Raw genomic sequence first — 26,273 nt, forward strand, 5'->3', positions numbered from 1 at the left:
AGTATTCCATTGTATGTATGTATGCGTGTGTGTGTGTCTATACGCACACCACATTTTCTTTATCCATTCCTCTGATGAACCTTTAGGTTGTTTTCATGTCTTAGCTATTGTAAATAGTGCTGCTATGAACATACAGGTGCGTTATATCTTTTTGAATTAATAGTTTTGTCTGGATATATTCCCAGGAGTGGGATTACTGGATCATATAGTAATTCCACTTTTAGTTTTCTGAGGAACCTCCATACTGTTCTCTATAATGGCTGCACCAGTTTACATCCCCACCAACAGTGTAGGAGGGTTCCCTTTTCTCCTCACTCTTTCCAGCATTTGTTATTTGTAGATTATTTTAATGATGGCCGTTCTGACCAGTGTGAGGTGGTGCCTCATTGTAGTTTTGATTGGCATTTCTCGAATAGTTAGCCATGTTGTGTATCTTTTCATGTGCCTACTGGCTATCTGTATTTCTTCTTTGGAGAAATGTCTTTATCCATTCCTCTGGATATTTTAGGTCTTCTGCCTAGCTTTTTATTGGGTTGTTTTGTTATTGTTGAGTTGTATGACTTGTTTGTATAATTTGGAAATTAAGCCCTTGTTGTTTGCATGGTTTGCAAATATTTTCTCCTGTTCTATAAGGTGACTTTTTGTCTTACTTATGGTTTCCTTTACAGTTAGAACTGGACATGGAACAACAGACTGGTTCCAAATAGGAAAAGGAGTACGTCAAGGTTGTATATTGTCACCCTGCTTATTTAACTTATATGCAGAGTGCATCATGAGGAACGCTGGGCTGGAAGAAGCACAAGCTGGAATTAAGATTTCCAGAAGAAATATCAATAACCTCAGATATGCAGATGACACCACCCTTATGACAGAAAGTGAAGAAGAACTAAAAAGCCTCTTGATGAAAGTGAAAGAGGAGAGTGAAAAGGTAGGCTTGAAAATCAACATTCAGAAAACAAAGATCATGGCATCTGGTCCCATCACTTCATGGGAAATAGATGGGGAAACAGTGGAAACAGTGTCAGACTTTATTTTTTTGGGCTCCAAAATCACTGTGGATGCTGATTGCAGCCATGAAATTAAAAGACGCTTATTCCTTGGAAGGAAAGTTATAACCAACCTAGATAGTATATTAAAAAGCAGAGACATCACTTTGCCAACAAAGGTCCATCTAGTCAAGGCTATGGTTTTTCCCGTGGTCATGGATGGATGTGAGAGTTGGACTGTGAAGAAAGCTGATCGCCGGAGAATTGATGCTTTTGAACTGTGGTGCTGGAGAAGACTCTTGAGAGTCCCTTGGACTGCAAGGAGATCCAACCAGTTCATTCTAAAGGAGGTTGATCCTGGGTGTTCATTGGAAGGACTGATGCTAAAGCTGAAACTCCGATACTTCGGCCACCTCATGCGATGAGTTGATCCACTGGAAAAGACTCTGATGATGGGGGGGATTGGGGGTGGGAGGAGAAGGGGACGACAGAGAATGAGATGGCTGGATGGCATCACCGACTCGATGGACATGAGTTTGAATGAACTCCTGGAGTTGGTGATGGACAGGGAGGCCTGGTGTGCTGTGATTCATGGGGTTGCAAAGAGTCGGACACGACTGAGCGACTGAACTGAACTGAACTGAACTGATGGTTTCCTTTGCTGTGAGCACTGCTTTTTTGATCACATTCCACTACACAGGACCCAGGACTTTCATGCTCAGACCTTCATGCTCAATCCAAGTCATCTTCCAGGTCCCATGAGATACCTTTTTTTTTCAAGACCTGGTCCACTATGTACCATATTCTTTGGTTTTGGAGTGGGTATTGCCATAGGTGTGAATGGAGCTTGATCAAGCAGGCCAAGGTTCTTGTGTGCAGGACTGGAAACACCAAGGGCTGAGGTTGGATGGAGAAGTAGGTCTGGCCATCAATTATCCCCAAGTTGGTCAGAGAGACTTATCTCCTAAAGTAGAGAGGGCCTTGCTTCAGGGATCTACTCCAAGATTTTTGTTGGTTTGTTCTATAAATTTGAAGTTAGAATAAGAAAGAACGCTAGTCATAGAAAACTAAGATAAAAGAAAGTTTGCTGTTAATAAGAGGCTCTTAAGAGTTAAAAAAGCCCTAAAGTGAAAACTATATTACCAGACTTATCTATTGTTTCTTTGGCCAGAGTAGAAAGATTTTGAAAACACTCCAAGTTATATATTTTACCTTTTCTCCATGAGTCAGTTCTTGAGGAAGGAAGGAAAGGTAAGTTACTTCCTGTCTCTTCATAAATATTCTTATAGACATTAATATAGACTAGAAAGTGATTTTTTAAAACACTTTATGCCACCCTTCCTGAAGTTATGCTCAGCTGTACTGATTACCTCTGTAACTATAAAATAGCAAAATTTGTGATTTGAAAGCAAAATATAGACATGTTCTGTTCACTCCCTGAACCTACTTTAGTATTTCACTTTCAGGGTAGGAGGATGGCTGTGCATCAGATTTTGTGTCCTAGCTTTTGCTCCCTTCCTGAAAAGACATAAAGGTGGTCTTTTGCTCTGGACTAAAGGAGCAGCTATCTAAATTTATATCTTCTCCCTCCTTTTATTCTGGTTTATGTCCACACATATAGGATTTAAGCAGTATAAAGTATGTATCCCCCCAAAAAAGATTCATAGCAAAATAGAGAACTTGTAAATAAATTATTAATGCATTTGCATTTTGCAGAGGGTCTTAAAAGTGATGAATCTTATGATTTGGTTATTGTGCATTTTTTGGACAATTGTTTTTAATACTATATAGTGGTCATTTATAAATTCTTATAAGTTTTTTTAATCAAAAGAGATAAGGTGAAAGTGAATAAGAAATAGAGGCTAAACAGAAATACAGTTGTTGCGGGCAATAAAAGTAAACAATGCAAATTATCCTCACTAGGCTTAAAGGGATTTACAGTGTTAAAAGGTTTCCTTTCCATTTTAAAACAAAATAAATACCTTCCATTTTCTGTCCACAAACTCATAAAAAACCATTGTTTCCATCTGTCCTCAGTAGGTCGTGTGATGAAATGAGAAAGATATTTTGACAGTTCAAATGTAGATTAGGGCTATAATTAGGATAATATAAGTCACGGATTTCACTAATGGAATAAAAAAATCAAACATCCTTAGTACACAATTCCTGCACATTCACCTTTCTCAAAGTTGCTGAAGTAAACTATACAAAATGTCTTAGTAGATTTATAACATATCCATTTTGTTCTAATTTGGGCAACTTTGCAATTTAAAGTTTTTATTGATTTATATAATTTTCTTATGAGATATGGTATTTACCTACTTTATCTTCAATTAGTAAATACAGAGTTTATACAGGTATGGTGAATTCTGCTTAGCAGGCATGAAAGTATAGACATTAAAACTTTGAATTATTACATGGTAGAGTTTGGAGTGAGAAGGGATGGTGATGAAAATGTATCTTTGATAGTGTTACATATGAAGCATCATGGAGTCCAAAATTTTTGACAGAGAGGAGCTATTTTCAGGGGCTATACTGCCAATCTGGTGCTGTCTCTCTGCCAAAAATCAGGTGCTTATGTAAACATATACTCAATGCCATAGAACAGATTAGAAAATGCACAAGAGGTGCCATCCCCAGGAAATAAGCTTCTACAGTTGGCATTTCGCAGAACATATTGAAATAAAGTACACCTTGTATTTCAGAATGACATGGACCAGGCATAGAACTATAGAAACACTGTTGGTGAAATCGGAAGTTTGGGATCTTACCACTAGAGTGACTGAAATTAGGCACCGCTCGGTACAGTTTGGCATGGCACACACAAACAGACTCAGAATGTAAGCATTCAGACAAGGCTGGTTTAGAGATACAGTTCTCTAATACAGATGGTCTGGAAGTTAATGCAGAATCACTCTGCATACTCGTCATAGTTCTTGAAAATCTAGCTGAGTAATTTTTGAAAATCTCTCAATCCTAATAAGTTGTATATGCGTGGATCTCAGTTGCTCAGTCATGTCTGACTCTTTGTGACCCCATAGACTGTGGCCCACCAGGCTCCTCTGTCTGTGGGATTTTTCAAGCAAGAATACTGGAGTGGGTTGCCATTTCCTACTCCAAAGTTGTATATAGTTTTTATAGTTTGTATTCTGTGTAGTGGAACTATTCATTCTCAAGTATAATTTTAAGAATTTAAGGAAAAACATCCTGAAAAGAGGGTCTAAAATGTAGGTATGCATAAAGAGAGTTTTTAAATTGGGTAAACTCACACTAAGAATTACACTTAGGATTCAGTTGCTCAGATTTGAAAAACAGGTAGGAATTACTCCAGCTGAATGATGTTTGAATGGAATAAAGTTTATTACTTCCTAGATGGTGTTCACATAATCCTTGAACGCATAGAATAAAACAGGCTGTAGTCTATGGTTTTTGTACCTAAAATCACTCAAAGTTTCCCAAGATGAAATTCCCGCTTGGTTCTTTATGAAAATGAGTCACAGAACAAGAAAATGACAGAAATAACATAGCCTATGTCTGTTCCTTGACTCTCCCAACAGTATCATTTTTTTGTGGAGGACAGAATTAAAAGTTTTCTATGCTACCACCTCGTCAGACTGAGCCTAGGTACTAATTGCTGCATTTCCTAAAGTGCAATATAAATATTCCTCACCTAGCCTCCCAAGGTATCTCAACTGATTAGGAGTGTGGTTACCAGGCAAAATTTAAAAGTAAGCCTTAAAAACATTCCACTTCCTGCTCACAGTGGAATTTAGTTTGGCCTCATAAGTCATGTATATGCTATCAATTCTCTTTTTTATTGATGATAGGTCAATAAAAGCATATGTAGTTCTAACTGTACAAATGGACATATAATACTTTGGATGTAAAACATTAAATCTGAAAAAACTAAAGCATCCATCATGCAAAATGCAAGCAGCTTGCCTTGTTGAAATACTTGCATTTCCCAAATGCAACATGTTCTTCCACACCACTTTGCTTCCACACAAGCTCCCTAGAAAGTCTCTCTTGTTCTCATGTGGCTGATTCCTGCTCATCTGTTAAAACTCAGCTTGGCCATCACATTTCCAGGCATCCTTCCTTAATATTCTTCTGCCCAGTCCAGCTAGTCAATTGTGGATATTCTTCCTGTGTGCTTTTGTCTGTCTTAAGACATTATCATCCAGTATTGAATTCATGGCTTAGTTTATCTATCTCATCAGAGAACACCAAATTTATCTTTTAACTCTGAATTATCAATGCTTAATTTAGTGCCTGGTAGAAGAAATACTACAGCGTATGCAATGATGTCAAAATGCAAGGGATCAGGCAGACATTTGATAAAGCCTTTGATATGTTAAATGATGAAATATTAGTTACCATCAGTGGAACTGTCTTATTACCGAATGCCTGGAACAGGTTATATTTTATGAAACTCATGAATATATAGTTCTACTGAAGAGAACTCTATTAGGTGAGATTGAAAATTGTTTTTAACCAAGAAGACATTGCTGGCCTTAGAGCTAAGTTAATTGAAAAGGGTCTTAAAATGGAAGACTGTTGATATAGGTTTCTTTTTATTTAAATTTTATTGGAATATGGTTGATTTACAATACTGTGTTGGTTTCTGGTACATAGCAAAGTGAGTCAGTTATATGTGTGTGTGTGTTTATGTTTAGTCACTAAGTTGTATCCAACTCTTTTTTTGATTCCATGGCCTACAGCCCACCAGGCTCCTCTGTCCATGGAATTTCCCAAGGAAGCATACTGGAGTGGGTTGCCATTTCCTTCTCCAGGGGATCTTCCTGACCCAGGGCTTAAACCCGGGTCTCCTTCATTACAGATAGTAGGTCCTTAATGCTGCTGCTGCTGCTGCTAAGTCACTTCAGTCGTGTCCGACTCTGTGTGACCCCATAGACGGAAGCCCACCAGGCTCCCCCTTCCCTGGGATTCTCCAGGCAAGAACACTGGAGTGGGCAGGTCCTTAATAGTCATCTGTTTTATATATAGTAGTGTTTATTATATATGCCAACCCCAGTATCCCAATTTATCCCTCCCTCCATCCCCCTTCCCTCAGAAACCATAAAATTGTTTCCTACATCTGTAACACTGTTTCTTTTTTGGAGAAGTTCATTTGTATCCTTTTTTAGATTCCACATATAAGTGATATCACACAGTATTTGTCTTTCTCTGACTTCACGCAGTATGACAATCTTTAGGCCATTTCATGTTGCTGCAAATGGCATTATTTGTTTCCTTTTTATGACTCAGTAATAGTCTATTGTATGTATGCACCACATCCCCTTATCCATTCCTCTGTTCGTGGACCTTTAGGTTGCTTCCATGTCCTGGTTATTGTAAATAGTGTTGCAATGAATATTGGGTTGCATGTATCTTTTTGTGTCTTATGGTTTTCTACATTTATATGGACAGGAGTGGGGTTTCTGCGACATCAGTTCAGTTCAGTCGCTCAGTTGTGTCCGACTCTTTGCGACCCCATGAATTGCAGCATGCCAGGCCTCCCTGTCCATCACCAACTCCCGGAGTTCACTCAAACTCATGTCCATCGAGTCGGTGATGCCATCCAGCCATCTCAACCTGTCATCCCCTTCTCCTCCCACCCCCAATCCCTCCCAGCATCAGGGTCTTTTCAAATGAGTCAACTCTTCACATGAGGTGGCCAAAGTATTGGAGTTTCAGCTTTAGCATCAGTCCTTCCAATGAACACCCAGGATCGATCTCCTTTAGAATGGACTGGTTGGAACTCCTTGCAGTCCAAGGGACTCTCAAGAGTCTTCTCCAACACCATAGTTCAAAAGCATCCATTTTTCTGTGCTCAGCTTTCTTTATAGTCCAATTCTCACATCGATACATGACCACTGGAAAAACCATAGCCTTGACTAGATGGACCTTTCATAGGATAGCTCTATTTTAGGTTTTTAACTAATCACCATACTGTTTTCCCTAGTGGCTGTATCAGTTTACATTCCCAGCAACAGTGTTGGTGAGTTCCTTTTCTCCACACCCTCTCCAGCATTTATTGTATGTAGTTTTTTTGATGATGACCATTCTGACCAGTGTGAAGTGATACCTCATTGTAGTTTTGATTTGCATGCCGTCTATGGGGTCGCACAGAGTCAGACATGACTGAAGTGACTTAGCAGCAGCAGCAGCAGTAGTTAATGAGGTTGAGCATCTTTTAATGTGGTTTTTGGCTATCTGTATGTCTTCTTTGGAGAAATGTCTATTTAGATCTTTCACTCATTTTTTTATTTTTTATTTTATTTTGAGCTTCAGGAACTATATATTTTGGAAATTAATAATCAAACCCATATGGTACTGGCACAAACACAGCAATACACTTCAGTGTAAAATCCAGAGATAAACTTATGCACCTATGGTCACCTAGTTTATGACAAAGGGGACAAGAATATGCAATGGAGAAAAGACAGTCTCTTCAATAAGTGGTGCTGGGAAAACTGGACAGCTACATGTAAACAAATGAAATGAAAACACTTTCTAACACCATATGTAAACTAAACTCAAAATGGATTAAAGAACTAAATGTAAGGCTGGATACTAACTCTTGAAGGAAAACATAGACAGAACACTCTTTGACATAAATCAAAGCAAGATCTTCTTAGAGCCACCTCCTAGAGTAATGAAAATAAAAACAAAGAAACGGGACCTAATTAAACCTAAAAGCTTTTGCACAGCAAAGGAAACCATAAACAAAACAAAAAAACAACTCTCAGAATGGAAGAAAATATTTGCAAATGAAGCAACAGAGAAGGGATTAATCTCCAAAAAAAGATACAGGTTTCTGAAACACTAATATTATCATCATTGTCCTATTAATAGTAAATATGTGCTGAGCACCTAGTCTGCAATAGGTACCATTGCTCTTTCTCTGTGAATATGTTTTGTTTAATCACAACAATCTTATGAAATAGACATTGGTATTTTACACAAACTAAGGATGAGAAAACTGAGGCTTAGGGAGAATAAAATAAGTAATTTGTCTGAAATCCCACAGTAATTTACTAATATACATGATTTACTAATATACCAGTCTATTTGTCTCTGATGCCCATGACCTTCAATACTGGGCTATCTTGTTTCCATTATGTACAACCCAGATGTATTCACAGGTGTTTCATTTCTTTACTGCCATCAACAGGTATTTTCTAGCTTTCCTCCTTCGTATCAGTGGATCCTGTAATGGCTTGTGGCTCCTCAAATCAAAACCCTGTTTCTTATCTTTCCCAATGTTCATCTAGCAGCAAGAATAACTGATGAGGTTTGGACAGAAGAAAAGTTTTATGTTTCTACTAGAAGCTCCCACTTGGAATCCTCCAGTTCCTTCTGTTCTAGTATTAATTATGCAGAAGGGAACACAGAATTGAAGTGAAAGGCAATGGGTGGAGAGGGGAAGTAAACTCCATTCTGCCTCTTTAACTCTGATCCCAGTTGCCATAGCGGACACTTCTGCTAAAACACTTCCAATATAAACAGTGTGTTAAAGAGGAAAGAGTAAGGATAGGAAAAGGGACTAGTATGGAAAATATGAGGTTAAGCACCAATCCAACCTTTTTTCTTCTGACTTCTACCAGCCAGATACCCCTAATTAGTACACCCACTTATCCGTTGTAGAAATAAACATTTCTGTTGAAACATATAAAGTGCTGCTGCTGCTAAGTCACTTCAGTCGTGTCTGACTCTGTGCGACCCCATAGACGGAAGCCCACCAGGCTCCCCCGTCCCTGGGATTCTCCAGGCAAGAACACTGGAGTGGGTTGCCATTACCTTCTCCAATGTGTGAAAGTGAAAAGTGAAAGTGAAGTCGCTCAGTCGTGTCCGACCCTTAGCGACCCCACGGACTGCAGCCTACCAGGCTCCTCCATCCATGGGATTTTCTAGGCAATAGTACTGGAGTGGCTTGCCATTGCCTTCTCTAACATATAAAGTGCACAAATCATAAATGTACCATTTGAATTTTCACAAAATGAATACATTTGTAATCCCCAACCACATCAATAAACAGGTCATCAATACATTGTGGCTTTAAATCACATGTTCCTGATGACTGAGGTAGAATACCTTATGTGATTAACAGACATTTCAATAGCTTACTTAATGAGATGACTCTTCAAGTCTTGCCTATTTTTTCTTACTACATTATCTTAATGTGTAAAGGTTTAAAAAATATTCTGAACGTAATCCTTTATCTGTTGTATGTACTGCAAATATTTTCTCTCCCTTATTTTCCTACCTGCCTTTGAATGAATGTCTTTAATAAACTGAGCTTTTTCATTTTTATATACTTTTAAAAATAACTATGTAATTCAAGAAATTCTAATGTAATACAATTTATCAATAATTTTCTAATAGAGCATTTTGTGTCCTATCAAAGAAATCTTTGGCTTCTAATAAATTGTAAAGCTATTTTCTTATCTTCCAGAAACTATATTTTCTCTCACAAATTTATATCTATAATCCATCTAGAAGTGATTTTTGTGGGTCGTGTGTATTGTGCAAGAAACATTATTTTTCTTCTGAACATGCCTTTAACCCAGAATTATTTATTGAAGAGGCCATTCTTTCTCCATAATGCTATGTCATCTTTGCCCTAGTCAAGTGTTGGTGTAGGTAAAAATCCATTTCTGGATTTTATTTTTTTGCTCCCTTGGTTTAATTGTCCGAGTGCCAATACCACACTCCTTCAATTAAGGTAACAGTGTAAGACTTTGAACTTTGTTCTTCAAAATTTGGTTATTTGTGACTCTTTACATTTTCATTAATATTAAAACCTATCAACCAGTCCATTCTAAAGGAGATCAATCGTGGGTGTTCATTGGAAGGACTGATGCTAAAGCTGAAACTCCAATACTTTGGCCACCTCATGCGACGAGTTGACTCACTGGAAAAGTGTCTGATGCTAGGAGGAATTGGGGGTAGGAGGAGATGGGGACGACTCACTGGAAAAGTGTCTGATGCTAGGAGGGATTGGGGGTAGGAGGAGATGGGGACGACAGAGAATGAGATGGCTGGATGGCATCACCGACTCGATGGACATGAGTTTGAGTGAACTCCGGGAGTGGTGATAGACAGGGAGGCCTGGCGTGATGTGATTCACGGGGTCGCAGAGTCGGACATGACTGAGCGACTGAACTGAACTGATTGTCCATTTTTTAAAAAATGAGGTATCTGATGGAATTTGTACAGGATTTGCATTAAATAGGGACATCTATTTGCAGAAAATTGAAACCTATAAATACTGAATCTTTCTATCCAAAAATTTGACATAACCTCTCAGTTTTCTAGGCCATTGTAATACTTCTCAGAATATTTTGAGATATATTTTTGTTAAGAAATTTTATGTTTCATTCTATTTCTTTGGTTTTTGAATTTTTTATTCTATTTCAGATGTCAGTTTTTAGTTTTATTTTCTAATTGGTGGTACATATAAATACCTTCAATTTTTTTAAATGTTGTCCTGTGTAAAGACATCATTGAAGTCTCTTAATAATTGAACTGTTTATAATTTTAGATTTTTTAAATGTACCATCATGTAAATGAGTTTTACTTATTTTTCATTCTTGAGCATTTTCTTTCCTTTCTCCTGTTTTCCCTCCATCCCTCCCTTGCCTGCCTGTCTTTTTACTCTAGTTTTGTTTTCCTTTAAAATACTAGTAGGGGCCTTCAATATGATGAGAATAGAAGGGGTGATAGTATGAATGTTCTCTCAATCTAGTCTCAGGCAGAAAACTTTTAATACTATATAGCATTAATACAAGGTTTGCTATAGTTTTATAATTACTCTATCACATAAGTAACTTCTCTTCTAATTATAGTTGGCTGAGATATTTTAATTTTGGTGTTTAATTATTCCAAATGTTTCTTTTGCTGCTATTGAGATCATCATATGTTTTCTTCTTTATTCTGTTAATTATAGTTATTTTAATTTTAGAATATTAAAAAAACCTTGCTTTTTGGAATAAATGTAACTTTCTTGTAATATAATCTTTTAATATACATTTGATTTGCTCATATTTTTTTCAGGTTTTGCCTTGTTCATGAAAGATTGGCTTGTAGATTTCATCCTTAAAGTGAAATAATCATTTGGTATCAAGATTTCATTACCTTAAAGAAGTATTTGGGAATTTTCTTTTTTTATTATCATTTCTCCGGAATAGTTTGTATGGATGGTTGTCTATTTCTTAAAATGTTTTTAAGAAATCACTGTAAAGTTGTCTGTTTCTTACATTTAGTTTCAGCTTCAATTTGTTGAATACATCGAGAACTATTTAGATTTTCTAATTATTTCATCTGCGTTTGGAATTCTTTCCTTGGCTATTTTTCTGAGTTTTGAAAATGTATTGACACAAAGTTGTTTATAGCATGCTTCTATTTCTTATAATAAAATCTTAAAATAAATCTATCTTTTTGTTCCTGCTACTAGTAATTTATACTTTTTTATAATAATGCTGAATGTTTAAATAGTATGTAGAAAAGCAACTGATTTCCATAGCACAACATTGTATACTGTGACCTTTCTAGACTCATTAATTCTGGGAAATTTTTTTTTTTTTGTAGATTCTTTGAGGTATTCTACATAGATAGTATGCAATCTATGAAAGATAGTTTCATTACTTACTTTTAAATCTATAAATCTTTATTTCACTTTATTATCTTATTCCACTAGCTGGAACTTCTACTATGATGTTAAACAGGAGTAGGGAGAAAGAAAATCTTTGTCTTGTACCTGATCTTGGGGGAGGCACCACATTTTCACCTTTAAGAACAATGCTGCTGCTGCTGCTAAGTCACTTCAGTCGTGTCCGACTCTGTGTGACCCCACAGACGGAAGCCCACCAGGCTCCCCCGTCTCTGGGATTCTCCAGGCAAGAACACTGGAGTGGCTAGCTTTCTATAAATGTTCTTTATCAAACTGAGAAAGTTCCTTTTTATTTTCAGTTTACAGAGGTTTATTTTTGTTGTGGTGGTAGGTTTTTTTTTTTATCATGAATGGATGCTACATTTTGTCAAATGCTTTTTCTGCAACAACTGATATATCATTTTTCTTAAGTCTGTTGATATAGTGGATAGTACTGATTGATTTTTGAGTGTTGAACCAGCCTTGCATATCTAAAAGAAATCCCATTTGGTCATAGTATCTAATTTTTTGTACATTGTTCGATTCAATTTCCCAATATTTTCCTGAGGATTTTTGCATCTATGATTATGAGCGATACTGTTCTGTCATTTTCCTTTCTTGTAACATCTTTATGTGGTGTTGGTATTAGGGCAGTGTTGGCCTCACAGAATGACATATGAAATGTTTGCTCGCCTTCTAGTTTCTTGAAAGGATTGTGGAGAACTGGAATAACTTCTTCCTTAAATGTTAATTAGAGCTCCTAGTGAAGCTAGGACTGGTGTTATCTTTTCTGAAATATTGTTATCTTTTCTGAAATATTATTATCATTTCTGAAATAGTACTAACTGTTCAGTTTCCCATATGAGGTTAGCACTATTCTTCTGCTGGAAGTGGATTAGCCCTTTGTTTGTTTGGGAAAGATGTTATTTCTTCTTCACTTTTGGAAATGGTTTACTGGATATGTAATTTTAAGTTAGTGATTTTTTTCTTTCAACATTTTAAATTAAAAAAAAATTATCCCACTCTTCTTATACAGTTTCTGAAGAGATTTGCTATATAACTCTTGTTCCTTTGTAGGTAAGGGTTTTTTCCTCTCCTCTGGCTTCTTTCAAGATTTTCTCTTTTTAAAGTTGATATATTACCCAGAAACATTTATGTTCCTACAGGTCTTATTTAAAAATACCAAATATCCTGGCAAATTTTGTTCATACATCTTACATCATATAAAATTTGAGGTCCAAATTTTTATCCCCATCTTATAGACATTCAAAGGGGCAATGAGAGTTAGTAAGTGATTTGGTATTTTTCAGAATCAGGGCCCTAAATTACTGTGCTATATTTTTTCCCACAAGTAGCATCATGTCTTTTCTAAAATAGTCTAGCAAATGCTGAATGACAAGTCTCCTCAAATCAAACTCTTATCTTTCACTGTATGAATTTCCCTCTTGCAGCAAATAAAAAAATCATTGCCAAGCCGTATGTAGTTACCATCAACACTGTCTTACTTATTGTATAGGTTTCATTGTCTAAAAGTAAAGATAATATATATTTCCTTCTTGGCAACTTGTAATAAAATTCTAACTACCAACACATATCTAGCTTCAAAACACTAATACAGATTTTCAATTTAAAGAATATCCAGATATAATGTACCCATCAAAAAGAAAAGCATGGAAGAACTTTCACAGTAGAAACACTGCTTGTGGTATATGCCTGCAATTAATAACCCAGTACGACTCTATGGACATGAGTTTGAATGAATTCCTGGAGTTGGTGATGGACAGGGAGGCCTGGCGTGCTGTGATTCATGGGGTCACAGAGAGTCGGACACAACAGAGCGACTGAACTGAACTGAACTGATCTGTACTATATGAGTAGTGAGTGAAACAATGGCATGGAAATCCAACAAGTTTTCTAAAGAGATCCATCTTTATAATGGGCAATTTTCATTTGTTAAATTTTCCCATGATTAATGTTAAATTTGTAGTTGTAACATTCGTTTTTACCTATCTCTAGACAGAAGGTCTGGCAATGGCACCCCACTCCAGTGTTCTTGCCTGGAGAATCCCAGGGACAGGGGAGCCTGGTGGGCTGCCGTCTATGGGGTCACACAGAGTCGGACACGACTGAAGCGACTTAGCAGCAGGCAGAAGGTAAGGACATTACTCCTGCTTGAATCTTCAGTTCTGATCTGAAATAATGCATGTTCTCCTCACCTAGGGGTTCTCAGGCTTCAGAGAGTTTCTTTAAGATATTTCTGTATGGAAACGATACGCAACAATATCTTCTGTCCTCTTTAATAATTTTATCTGATTATCATGGTAGCATTTTTTATATATTGTGTGTACTGATTTACTCCAATGAAGTCCGTGGTTGGGTCACCCAGACTTTGAGTCAGTGTTCTCTTCCAAAGGAAATTAAAGAGAAGGGAAGTCCAGAATGTATTCCTTCCCACCTTCTACGTGTTAATACTACAAAATATTTTACTTCGCTAAATTGGTTAGCATTTGGATATTTGTTTTTACGGTTGACTATGATAGAAAAGTAAGAAAGCACTTCATATCTACTACTAAGAATTCAAAACATATGAACTGAAAAAGAAAAACAATACTAGTAAGAAAATCTCACCATCCACCTCCCATACTACCCCATCCCAGGCTTTGCTATATTTCAGTTCTGAAGGCTTCTCTTTAATTCCAAAGCAGAACATATAGAGGGAGTTAGAGCTTAGAATTCTAAATGTAAAATATTGAAATAGATATTTTAATAGATACCATCAGGTCTTCAGTATCACTAATATATTCAAAGACATAAAGCAAACAATCAGCTATACGTTTAGGTTAGTACAGGGGAAGAGATTTCTGATTTTAAATTCTTATATTTGGAAGGATAATGAACAGAAGTAAAATGGAGAAGAGAATAATTTTTGAAGAAAATATTACAAACTAACTAGTATAAAGATATAACAGTCAAACTTAAAATGACCAAACAATTCCTCCTTTCCATGAACCACATATCAAGTCAAGAGGAGCATGTATTTCTCCTCCCCCTGAATCTGGGGTGGCTTTTCATCAACAGAGTGCAGAAAGTGAGGCGTTATGAGACCACTAGTTTCTCTACCCTTGAAATGTTCATGTTTAGGGTATTCCCTTTTAGAAACCAGACAGATTGAGAGGTCACATGGAGGAAAACTTATGAGATCTGCTTGCCAGCAGTTCTCAGCCAACAGCTAGCAACAGCTGTCAGCCATGTGAAGGAGCCCACTCAAGTTCTCAGATGACTATAGCCCTAGCTGACGCTTTGACGTCATGTGAATAAACCATCCAGCTGAGTCCCATCAACTAACAGAATGGTAAGAGAATGCTAAGTCCCTAAGTTTTGAGGTAAGCTGCTACACATAAACGGAGAAGGCAATGGCAAGCCACTCCAGTACTCTTACCTGGAGAATCCCATGGATGGAGGAGCCTGGTAGGCTGCAGTCCATGGGGTCGCTAGGGGTCGGACACGACTAAGCGACTTCACTTTCACTTTTCACTTTCACACATTGGAGAAGGAAATGGCAACCCACTCCAGTGTTCTTGCCTGGAGAATCCCAGGGACGGGGGAGACTGGTGGGCTTCCGTCTATGGGGTCACACAGAGTCAGACACGACTGAAGTGACTTAGCAGCAGCAGCAGCAGCTACACATAAAAGATACATGTGATGCAAATAGCTGACTGGCAAACGAAGTCCAGCATAAACGTATTAGGCTAGTGATGATAAAAGGAATTTAAGATAAATACCTGGCTAATACATGTATTCTAGTTAACTAAAATATTCTCATAGAGGATACAGATTTTTTTTGTTGTTGTTCATTTTAGGTATTTTTAAAGTAAAGGAGACAAAATGTTGGAAAGCATCTCTACATATTGCAGTTGCATACTTAATGTGCAAAGAAAAATAGAAGAGTTCAGTGGTTCTTGATAAAACCAAAGTTTCCTTGAAAATGTTATATTATTTAAAGAGAAAAGGAACAAACAGAAGGGGGAAATCCTTAAATACAAGCTATTTAAAAAGAAAGAGAACTATCAAAAGTTTACTGAAAAATATGGAGGCAGGGGAAAGAACAGAAATGTAATCCTGGGAGGAAAAAGTAATTTTCAGTAATATAAGTGAAACAAAGTTTGAAGGTGTTATCATGCGCCCTTTGCTCTCATAATCCTTTTTCATATATGTTGTGGAAATTACCACATTCAATTTTAAATGATTTGTTCATATGTCTGGTTCATATCACCAAACTATAATCATTTCCAGGGCAGAGATTTACATTGTTATTTACATTGTTATCACTTATTTACATTGTTATCACTAAGATAATATAGAGATTAATGGATGGATGTTTAGTGAATGGGTGAATAAATGATTTAGTATAAACTGATACATGCAATTAGTTTTGAAATGCAGAATCAACCTATTGACAGAAGCAGACCCTTTGTCAGAGATGTCTGTTTATTTTGGGGGGGTGTTCTAATTTTCTTGACATGAGATTCAAAGAAAGCTGGAAAACACCCTCTTCTAGATATGCCAAGCATTTTATCTGGAGATGCTGAAGGTGGATACTTTATGGTCCCTGCTCCAAAGAGGTCATGGGATACTGGGCAAGATTGAAATGTAAGAAGTGCGTACATGTGCAAAGGATTAATCTAAAGTCTTTCAATTTCATTATCTTTTTAAAAACACACAGGAGTAGTTTTATTCCCATTTGTAGGTAAAATATTAGGATGAGAGATATTTAGTAACTTGTTCAAGGCAAGCTAGTAAAATGAGAGAGACAATATATAGTAATTCATTCTTTCATTTTTCTCTCTCTAGCTCCCAAACTACAGTTATAAGTATTGATGTAAGTCTAAGCAAGGCACCATGAGGGTAGGAGTAAAGCTTCCCTGGAAGAAGGAAGCTTATATAGGATGCTATGATAAGGCTCCCATTATGTCTGCATCCCTATTCCCTACTTGGGTGGCTATTCTACAGAAGCACAGAATGGCTTTTGGAATCACGCAGATTTGGGCTTAATTCTAGTAAATGTGGTAGATATATGGAGAAGTTACTTAGTCCACTCCAGTTTCTTCTTCCCCATCCATAAAATAGGAATAACCATGTGTACCTGAAAGAGCTATTACAAGGATCACACATGAGATGTATTAAGTACAGTGTCTGGTGTAAATACTCTCTTGGCAAGTAGTGAGAGTTAGTCTAATGAATTTTGCACTATAGCTATTCTGATTTGTGGTTGGCTGATCTGATTCTGTGGGTCTGGAGGGGATATTTTCCCAGATATACAAGATTTTAGCAGATATTCTTGAATACTCTTGCTAACCTAAGGGGAATCTTGGAGCGTCTTTTCTGACCTTACCAGTGATTACATCCTTTACATTTTAGACCATATTTCCAGGAATGAGGTTTTAAATGTCCTTTAGAGACCCAGCCCCACTCTTTATGATCTATTTCTTTGGCATTCTGAAGGAAGAAATCATTCAGGAATGTTTGCTTCACCTGGCAGTGTAATTTCTCCCTAGCCTCTCTGGCAGTCATCTTTTGCCTGTGGTTCTAGTAAAGCAAGCAGTATTGACTTGACTTGCTTGGAAAAGTATTCCTTAAGCATGTATTCCTCAAGCATGTATTCCTCACAACGTTAAAAATAGAGTATTTGATCAGGGATCTTTAGACACATTTACTGGTTCATACTTTTATTCAGCTCCTGAATCTGAAAAAAAATAAGTTAATTTTTAGAAGACTATAAATTAAAAAATTCAGTGCTTATTTCTACCCCAATCCTGGCCAATCCCAGCCAAAGCTGGATCTTAAAAATCTAGAATACTTGAGGTCTAGGGGTCTGCCTTCAGTTCTCAGGAAGCACGGCAAGGAGGGAGGTCAGAGCTCAGAATCCTGACTGCAGATAGCAAGGGTGGCAGGAGAAACGGAGAAAAGACACGAATTAATTAAGCACCCGAGGAGACTCTTACCGGGTGAATTGGGAAGGAAATTTGTTAGAAGGGCTCCAGAATGTGGAAGAAAAGGAGCAGTTAATCTAAAATACAAAATTGAAAGACACGGCAGATGCACAATTCTAGTCTCCCAGATAAGATTCCTTCTGGAATTCAAAAGCATCTAAAGAGAAGCAAGACAGTCGGCTGCTGGGCTCAAGATGTAAACACAGTGCTGGCTGACACAGTGAAGATGTTTATTAGAAAAGTTAATGCAATGTCAGGGCGGAAGATCAATGTTTAACCTGATTTCATTGCAATGTATTGGCCTGCCTTGGAATACAGAATGGAAAATTAGCAAACCAGAAAAAGGAACATGTAAGGGACTTTTTCATAAGCAAGCTGTCAAATCATGGACACTGACATATGTGATTTTAAAAAGTCAGGAATTACTTGCATTTTCAGTTAACACATGTTTTTATATTGTATATGCACATAGTTTTATTAATTTGAGAAATACATTGAAAATTTTATTTGCCTCAATATCTAGGTAAGGTCACAGAATGTGAAGAGTGTCACTGAGTTCAGGTCTCTGATGTATAGATTAAACCCTAGGACCAAATCTGCCACATGACTTTCCAGAAGTTGCTCAGTGAGGTGGAAGCATGGTCAGTGACATGCAATAAGTCCTTTTACAGATAAAGAAAGGGGCAGGAGACCAGTGGAAAGATGGCTGCCTGATCCATGAATCCAGTCCTGACAAGCCTGTGCTTGATATAGGCAGCCATCTCACTGTAAAAATACCTGTATAATTATTTGATGAAAATATCCCTAGAGTGTTATTTAGCTAATCCTCATCAAACTGCAAACAAACTAAAGATCATTTTCCACAGTCTAAAAAATCAAAACATGTCCCTGATTGCTGGACTCAGATGAGTTAAAAGGGCTTTTTGATGCTCCAGCTTCTTTTAATTTGATAATTTGGATAAAATCTACTGGAGTTACTGCACTCTTTTTCTACAGTGGTTATTAAAGCTGACATTTCAGTCTATATTTAAGAAGTTCTTACTGGAAAAGGAAACTAAGAAGTGTTTTGTTTGCACTGTATCATACTTCAGAAAGAGGAACACTCGGGGTGCGGGGTGGGGGGGGGGGGGAAGAAGCTGTGTTTCCTGGTCGTGAAGCGATCTGCTCAGGGCCTCTGGGAGAGAGAGAAGCACGGGTTCTGCAAGAGCGGCCCAGAGGTGACGTCACTACCTAGCCCCGCCCCTCCGCCTCCTGCCGCGCTGGACCTGCAGAGCACGCTCCTGGTCCCAGGCACGATTAGCAAAACCTCCAGCGCAGCTGTGCATCGAGGGTGACCAATTGAAAAACAAGGAGTCGGCCAATTAATTACATTGTCAGCAATAAATGTAACAATGGGCTATAGAGGCAACCCAGTCCTGTGATGCATCCAGGCAGCCATCTGTACGTCTGTCTTCCCCGTCCACTGGGCACTTGTTGCTGCAGAATTGGTTTAGACAAGTGGCTTAGTTTGTCAGGTAGCAAGCAGAAGTGTCTGTCCTCCTCTGTGAGGCTATCTCCATTAAGTTTCACACTTCTTTTAGAGAAGTAAACTGTGAGTGCAAAGCTCACACAAAAAAGTGGAGATTCAGCCACAGCCCTGGCCCTAATGATAAACAAGATCACTCATTCACTCTTGTGTTTATTTACTGCTTCCCTGGTGGCTCAGCTGGTAAAGCATCTGCTTGCAATGGGCGAGGCCTGGGTTCAATCCCTGGGTTGGGAAGATCCTTGGAGAAGGAAATGGCTACCCACTCCAGTATTCTGGCCTGGAGAATTCCATGGGCTCTACAGTCCATGCGGTTGCAAAGAGTTGGACACGACTGAGGGACTTTCAGTGTGGTAGCTCAGATGGTAAAGAATCTGCCTGCAATGCAGGAGACTGAAGTTCAATTCCAGGGTCAGGAAGATCCCCTAGAGAAGGGAATGCCCACCCATTCCAGTATTCTTGCCTGGGGAATTTCATGGACAGAGGAGCCTGGCAGGTTACAGTCCATGAAGTTGCAAAAAGTCTGGCACAACTGAGTGACTAACACTTTTCAACTTTTTTCAACATTTACTTACTAACATTTGTTGAAAGACTTCCGTTGCCAGGTACACACCAATGAAGTAAGAAGAACTCAGTCCATCTATATAGCAGAAATTAATGTACATTAACATATCATCTCTAGGGATTTCTGTATATTTTGTAGCCAATGCCCTAGATAGCGGTCCCTTAGAAAAATCCATTTTTATGGGCTATGTGGACAATTAAAATCGCTGAGTTCTTCTTTTCCCATTGTTATTTTTCTTTGAATTCTTTGACTCAGTTTTGCAGATGGTTATTAAAAAATTAGAATAGAAAGGCAGCACAGAGAAGTCTTATCTAATACTCATCTTTTTAAGAACAGTGAAGCCTGTGACTTTATTTTATTGATTAATGTCTGATCTACTGTTCCTTTAGCTGAAGATGTGAACTGATGGCTTGATAACCATATCTTAAGTCCAACACAATTTCACCAAATTCCAGAAGGATATCATTTCAGTACCACTCCTCAGTGTCAGGACACATCTTAGAATCATTTGCATCTTTCTCCTGTTCATACTCAGAGGGAGCCTTTAGAGTTCAGGATTAAAAGAGCTCTGAACAATCATTAAGGCTTCTTCTATTCTTTCTACTGCTTTATTTTTAATCTTTTCCCCCCATTACTAACCAGATCTGGGTTTCTCCTTTCTAATTCCTATCCATAAAAATGAAGCATAATTATTTTAAATGAATGATGCTGAAAACTTCCTGTTCTTAATTTTAAAAAGCAGAAGAGAAACATGTTCTGTTTGTGTTTCTTGCTAGAGGTGCCCCCTGCCCCTCCCTTTTTTAAACAGACCAGAGCCTTTTCCTAAAATGAACAGGAAGTAGGAAAACCAGAGGAGAAGTGGGAATTTTCAGTCAATCTTCCTTAGTCCATTTCCTTCATTTTACCCCAAATAGGTTTTATGATGAGTTGGCATTTTAAAATAAATACCCTATTACTCTCATGAGAGGAAGAGAACACACTGACATGGATTTGAAGCAAAATGTAGATTTGGGTGGAAATGAGTTTTTGATGATATGGTAGCAACTGTCCTGTTCTTTGAACATTCTTTACAGGGAAGAAAGGAAATGAAAATAACCTTTCATTTCTTTCCTTCCTTTCTTGTCTCTACCTCTTTCTTTCTCTCCCTCCTTTTTTCTTTTTTATTATCTTATGTCTTTAAGCACTTAGTATGTGTCAAGACTGTGGTAGGTGCTGGTGAAAAGTAATGACATGGCCTGTGCCTTGGAAGACCTTACAGTACAGCTGGGAAGGCTGACAGTCAAAATGCAATTTCAATTCCTTGTTTAAGTGCCCTCCACCAGGATTTTATGAAAGCTCTTTTATGAGAGAGATGCCTAACCTAGACTCGGCAGAGTCCTCTAAACAGAACTCAGAAGATTGATTAAGCATTAGTTAGGTAAATAGAGATGTAAATTATTTCAGGGCATTGGAATATCAGGAACAAGGCCACAGAGCAAAGAGAGAACACAGGACTTTCAAGATATTTTTTTCCTGTCACCTTTCTCCCACCTAATTATGGAAAATCTTGTGAGTTCTAGGTGTGTGTGTCTATATGTATGTCTGTTTACAATAAAGAGAATTACACTTGTCTAGAGAACATAGGCTTGTCTGAGAATTCTGATTAGAAATTTCTGGATAGGAGAAAAGATATGGATAATGTAATGAGAAACTACTATTTACTGGGTGCTTTAAGACTTGACAATCACTGTGCTAAATGATTTACTGTAATTTTAATTTAGAAATGTATTGCTATTATTACTACCACTATTATTATCGTGTGGTTACTTTATAAGCAAAGGAGTTAAAGCTTTGAGGGTTAAAGATGCCGTCTAGGCAGGTCTCACCTTTTTAATATCTTATACTGCCTTGTGAATATATAAAGAAATAAAGATCTAAAAGAGAAAAAACAGACACAAAGTAACATACTTAAGAGGAGGAGCAGAAATAGTAACTGTATAACACATCCCAGTATCCGGGATCTGTGAGGCCCCAGGCAAAGTATTTTGGCAAATAAATGAAATAATTATATTTCTTATATAATTATCTTATAGTTGTTATTCTTATGTAATGTCTTATTTTTATATGATTTGTATATCATTATATATAATTATGTAATTATATATACTCAAGAATAGTCTTATATATAAAATAATTCATAATACTGAGGAGCATGACCATAAATAATACTTGAATTTATTTTCAATTCCTAAAATCATTTTCATATGACTATATTGAGTTTTATAAAAGTACATAAAAATTTTACATTATTCAGTTTTTGCTGAAACTTAGCTACATGACAGTCCCCAAATGTCTGTGACTTATAACCTCAAGCTTTTCTTTCTCTTGACCTTTGATTGCAGGTTGGTTTTGGTTCTTTGATCTCATCTGGACTTGCCTGGCTTTGAGGAGATTACTCTTGACTCCATGCTTCCATCCTTCATCTTCTTTCTGAGGCCCAGGATAAAGTGATAGCTTCTTGGGACATGATATCCTCAGAGTGGATCACAGGAGCACAAAAGAAGGCAAATGAAACCATGGAAACACATCTGCTCATGTCATGTTTCTTAACCTCCCATCAGACAAATCACATGGCCAAGGCCAACATCAATCGGAAGAAGTGTATTGTATGCATAGTGGAAGGCAACACAAAGTTACAAGGCAAGGGATATGGAAGTATCAACCTACTACAGGGAGGATAAGAAATGAGGACAATAATGCTATTTACTAATGAGGACAGAATCCCAAAGAGTTAAGTGGCCTGCTCCTAACCACACAGTTAATAAGCAGAGGAGCTGGGTCTTTGTCTTAGGATTCTGACTTGTATGTGCTTTGCTATGATACAAAGTGCTTTAAGAATGTAAAATGATTACTTAAGCCCCAGGAGTCTGAAAACTGGGGGAAAGGTGAGATTTGATATAGACATGAAGAGATATATAGATATTAATAGGTTAATTGTACATACTGCTTTACCCGAGAGAATCCCTGAGTAATCACTTTTCTTCTTATCTGCCTCACCAACCCCTTCCCCAAAGAGTCCCCTTTTGGAAGATAAATTACACAGTCACTTTAAGTTCTGATAAGTGGATCAGAATAAGCATGGTGTTCCACTGAAATAGAACCCTGTGTATAATTCCTGAAAAAATAAACATGGTATATTCAAATGCAATGAAGAGACTAGCTTTTCTGGTGTAGCGGCTACAAGTTGAGGAGTATCTGGAGAAGTTTATTGGAGACATAGTTGAGACCAATTTGTTGGTTGCGAAATAGAGATGATAGGTTTATATTCATAGAGGAAGCCACTGAAAATATTTGAACAATATGATGACAGCAACTACAGGTGTGATTTAGAAAGATAAATATAGACAAGTTGAATAAAAGTATGGGGCAATAAAAGTATGGGGCAAAGGGACTAGTTATTAAGTAAATTCAGTAGTCTTGGTATGAGTCTATACCAAATTGAAGAGAATGGACTACAAGAGATAGAGGTATTAGAGCTGTGACACAAAGAAGTGTTAAACACTCACTGGAAATATAGAGAAAGAAGTTGAATATATAGAATGGGAGCTCAAGAGGGTCTATGTTAGAAGTATGATTTTGAGAGTCTAGACTTGATATTTAATGTCTGACCTTAGACAAGGTACTTAACCATTTTGATAAGAAATTGGAGAACAAAGTCAAACTTCCATGAAATACCAAGTATCTACTCCTCTAAAAAAAAGTTAGCTATGATAACTCATTAATACATTGAGCAAACTTTTACTGTATTTTGGCTTTTGGCAGGAACATCTAGTTATTGGCTCTGGAGTATTTTCTCTGAGGAATACATTGTTCACTAGAAATAGTTCTGCTCTTAGAGGAGTTTATGGTCTAGGAGAGATACACGTAATAAGCCAAAATATACAAGACACAGGCACAGAAAAATACTCTTTAATTTTGGGGTGGGAGTTATTTCCAGTTGTGGGAACCATTTACAAAAGAGGAAGCACTCTAAAACTCTTAGAAGGGATACACTGGCCCTCCACAACCTCTACTGTATGGCTACGTAGGGGCCCCTCCCTCCACCTGATCCACTCCCCAAACTCCAGTTCCCCTCTGAGACCCTCTCCCTCAGTGATGTCTCATTGTCTTTTTCTCCTGTAATAGCCTCCAAATATCTATTTTCTTCTTTGACCAATTAGAGTTGCTGTATCTCCAAGGGGCTAAGGTGCTAACCCGTCTCAAGCCTCTTTTTGTGAATGTAGTATTTTTCACAGAAGGTTTTATTTTTTTCCTATGTTGGTTCTGTTTTGCAAATGCACAGAGAAAATAAAATAAAACTAAACTCCTTATCTTAAAAAGAACACAGAAAGTCTTTTCCTCCTGAAAAACTTTCAGCATGCCATAAACAACACGTGGGTCCAAGGGGTAATATAGAGAGAAATTGTAAAATTTATTATGAATCACTATAGTGGTACAAAGATACATCAAAATGTGGGACAGAACTAACACAGTCATCAGCAAAAATCCTATGGTATTAAATATCTATACCAATAGAAAGTTTCTTAAAAGTAAATAGAAGACCAACTCAAAAAAACAAACAAAAAAGTAAACCCCAAAAAGCAGAAATAAGGAATTAATAAAAATAAAAGCAGAAACACCAGTCAGAATGGCCAAAACACCCTCTCCAGCATTTATTGTTTGGAGAAAAGGGAACCCTCCTGCACTTTTGGTGGGAATGTAAATTGGTAAACCACTATAGAGAACGGTATGGAGTTTCCTTAAAAATCTTAAGATAGAACTACCATATGATCCAGCTATCCAGGCATATATCCAGAGAAAACCATAATTCGAAAAGACACATACACCCCAGTATTCATTGCAGCACTATTTACAATAGCCAAGACATGGAAGTCTTTTTGATTGTTTGAAGCTCTGATAGATTTTTTTTTGAAGTCCTTATGGAAATTGTATTATGTAAGTTTTTGAATATTTGTAACAGTTTATTTGTGACCTTCATTCTTAAAGTTAATTTGGCCTGGCTATTAAATCCTTGATGAACTAAATGTCCATTGACAGAGGAATGGATAAAGAATATATGGTACATATATATATAATGGAATATTACTCAGTCCTAAAAAAGAATGAAAATTGTCATTTTCAGCAATATGGATGGATCTAGAGATTATCATACTAAGTGAAATAAGACAGACAAAGACAAATATATGACATCACTTATATGAGGAGTCTAATTTTTGAAACTATACAAATGAATTTATTTACAAAACAGAAGTAGACTTATAGATTAGACATTAGAAAAAAACTTACAGTTACCAAAGGAGAAATATGAGGGGAGGGATAAATCAGGAGCTTGGGATGAGTACATATACACTATAATATATAAGATATATAACCAAAAAGGACCTGCTACACATAGCTCAATATTCCTACTCAATATTCTCTGATAACCTATAAGAGAAAAGAATCTAAAAGAATGACTATATGTATATGTATAACTGAATCACTTTTCTGTATACCTGAAACTAACACAATATTGTAAAAGCTCCAATAAAATTAAAAAAAAAAAAAAAAAAAAAAACTTAGAGGGAAACACAGGCAGAACACTCTTTGACATAAACCAAAGCAAAATCTTTTTTGACCTACCTGTTAGAGTAATGGAAATAAAAACAAAAAACAAACAAATGCAACCTAATCAAATTTAAAAACTTTTTACACAGCAGAGGAAACCATAAACCGGATGAACAGATGACACTCAAGCTCGGAGAAAATTTTTGCAAATTAGGCAATGGACAAATGATTACTCTCCAAACTATACAAATAGCTCATACAGCTCAATGTCAAAAAAAGGAAAATAACAAAAGACCCTCAATCAAAAAGTGGGCAGAAGACCTAAATACAAATCTCTCCAAAGAAGATGGAGATGGCCAAGAGGCACATAAAAAGATGCTTCAGTTCAGTTCAGTTCAGTCGCTCAGTTGTGTCCGACTCTTTTCGACCCCACGAATCACAGCACGCCAGGCCTCCCTGTCCATCACCACTCCCGGAGTTCACTCAAACTCATGTCCATCGAGTTGGTGATGCCATCCAGCCATCTCATTCTCTGTCGTCCCCTTCTCCCGCCCCCAATCCCTCGCAGCATCAGAGTCTTTTTCAGTGAGTCAACTTGTCGCATGAGGTGGCCAAAGTATTGGTTAACATCACTAATTATCAGAGAAGTGTAAATCAAAACTACAATGAGGTATCATCTCACATTGGTCAGAATGACCATCATCAAAAAAGCTACAAATAATAAATGCTAAGGGGGGTGTGGAGAAAAGGGAACCCTCTTACACTGTTGGTAGGAATATAAATTGGTATAGCTATGCTATGTGTAGAACAGTATAGAGGTTCCTTAAAAAACTAGAAGTGGAACTACCATACGATTCAGCAATCCCACTACTGGCATATACCCTGAGAAAACCATTAAATCAAGAAAACACATGTACCCCAATGTTCATTGCAGCACTATTCAAAATAGCTAGGACATGGTAACAAC

General features: G+C 37.2%; 1 long non-coding RNA gene across 1 annotated transcript; it reads left to right on the forward strand.

Moving 5' to 3' along the window:
* Positions 1 to 359: 359 nt before the first annotated feature.
* On the forward strand, positions 360 to 24,293 carry LOC129561546 (uncharacterized). Its single transcript, XR_008687038.2, has 3 exons — positions 360 to 928; positions 13,657 to 13,793; positions 22,102 to 24,293. It is a non-coding gene; the product is annotated as an uncharacterized LOC129561546 (long non-coding RNA).
* The last annotated feature ends 1,980 nt before the right edge of the window (positions 24,294 to 26,273 follow it).

This window comes from Moschus berezovskii, chromosome 5 (genome assembly GCF_049115385.1).
Source record: "Moschus berezovskii isolate FMDL1 chromosome 5, NW_MosBer_1.0, whole genome shotgun sequence".
Lineage (NCBI taxonomy): Eukaryota > Metazoa > Chordata > Mammalia > Artiodactyla > Moschidae > Moschus > Moschus berezovskii.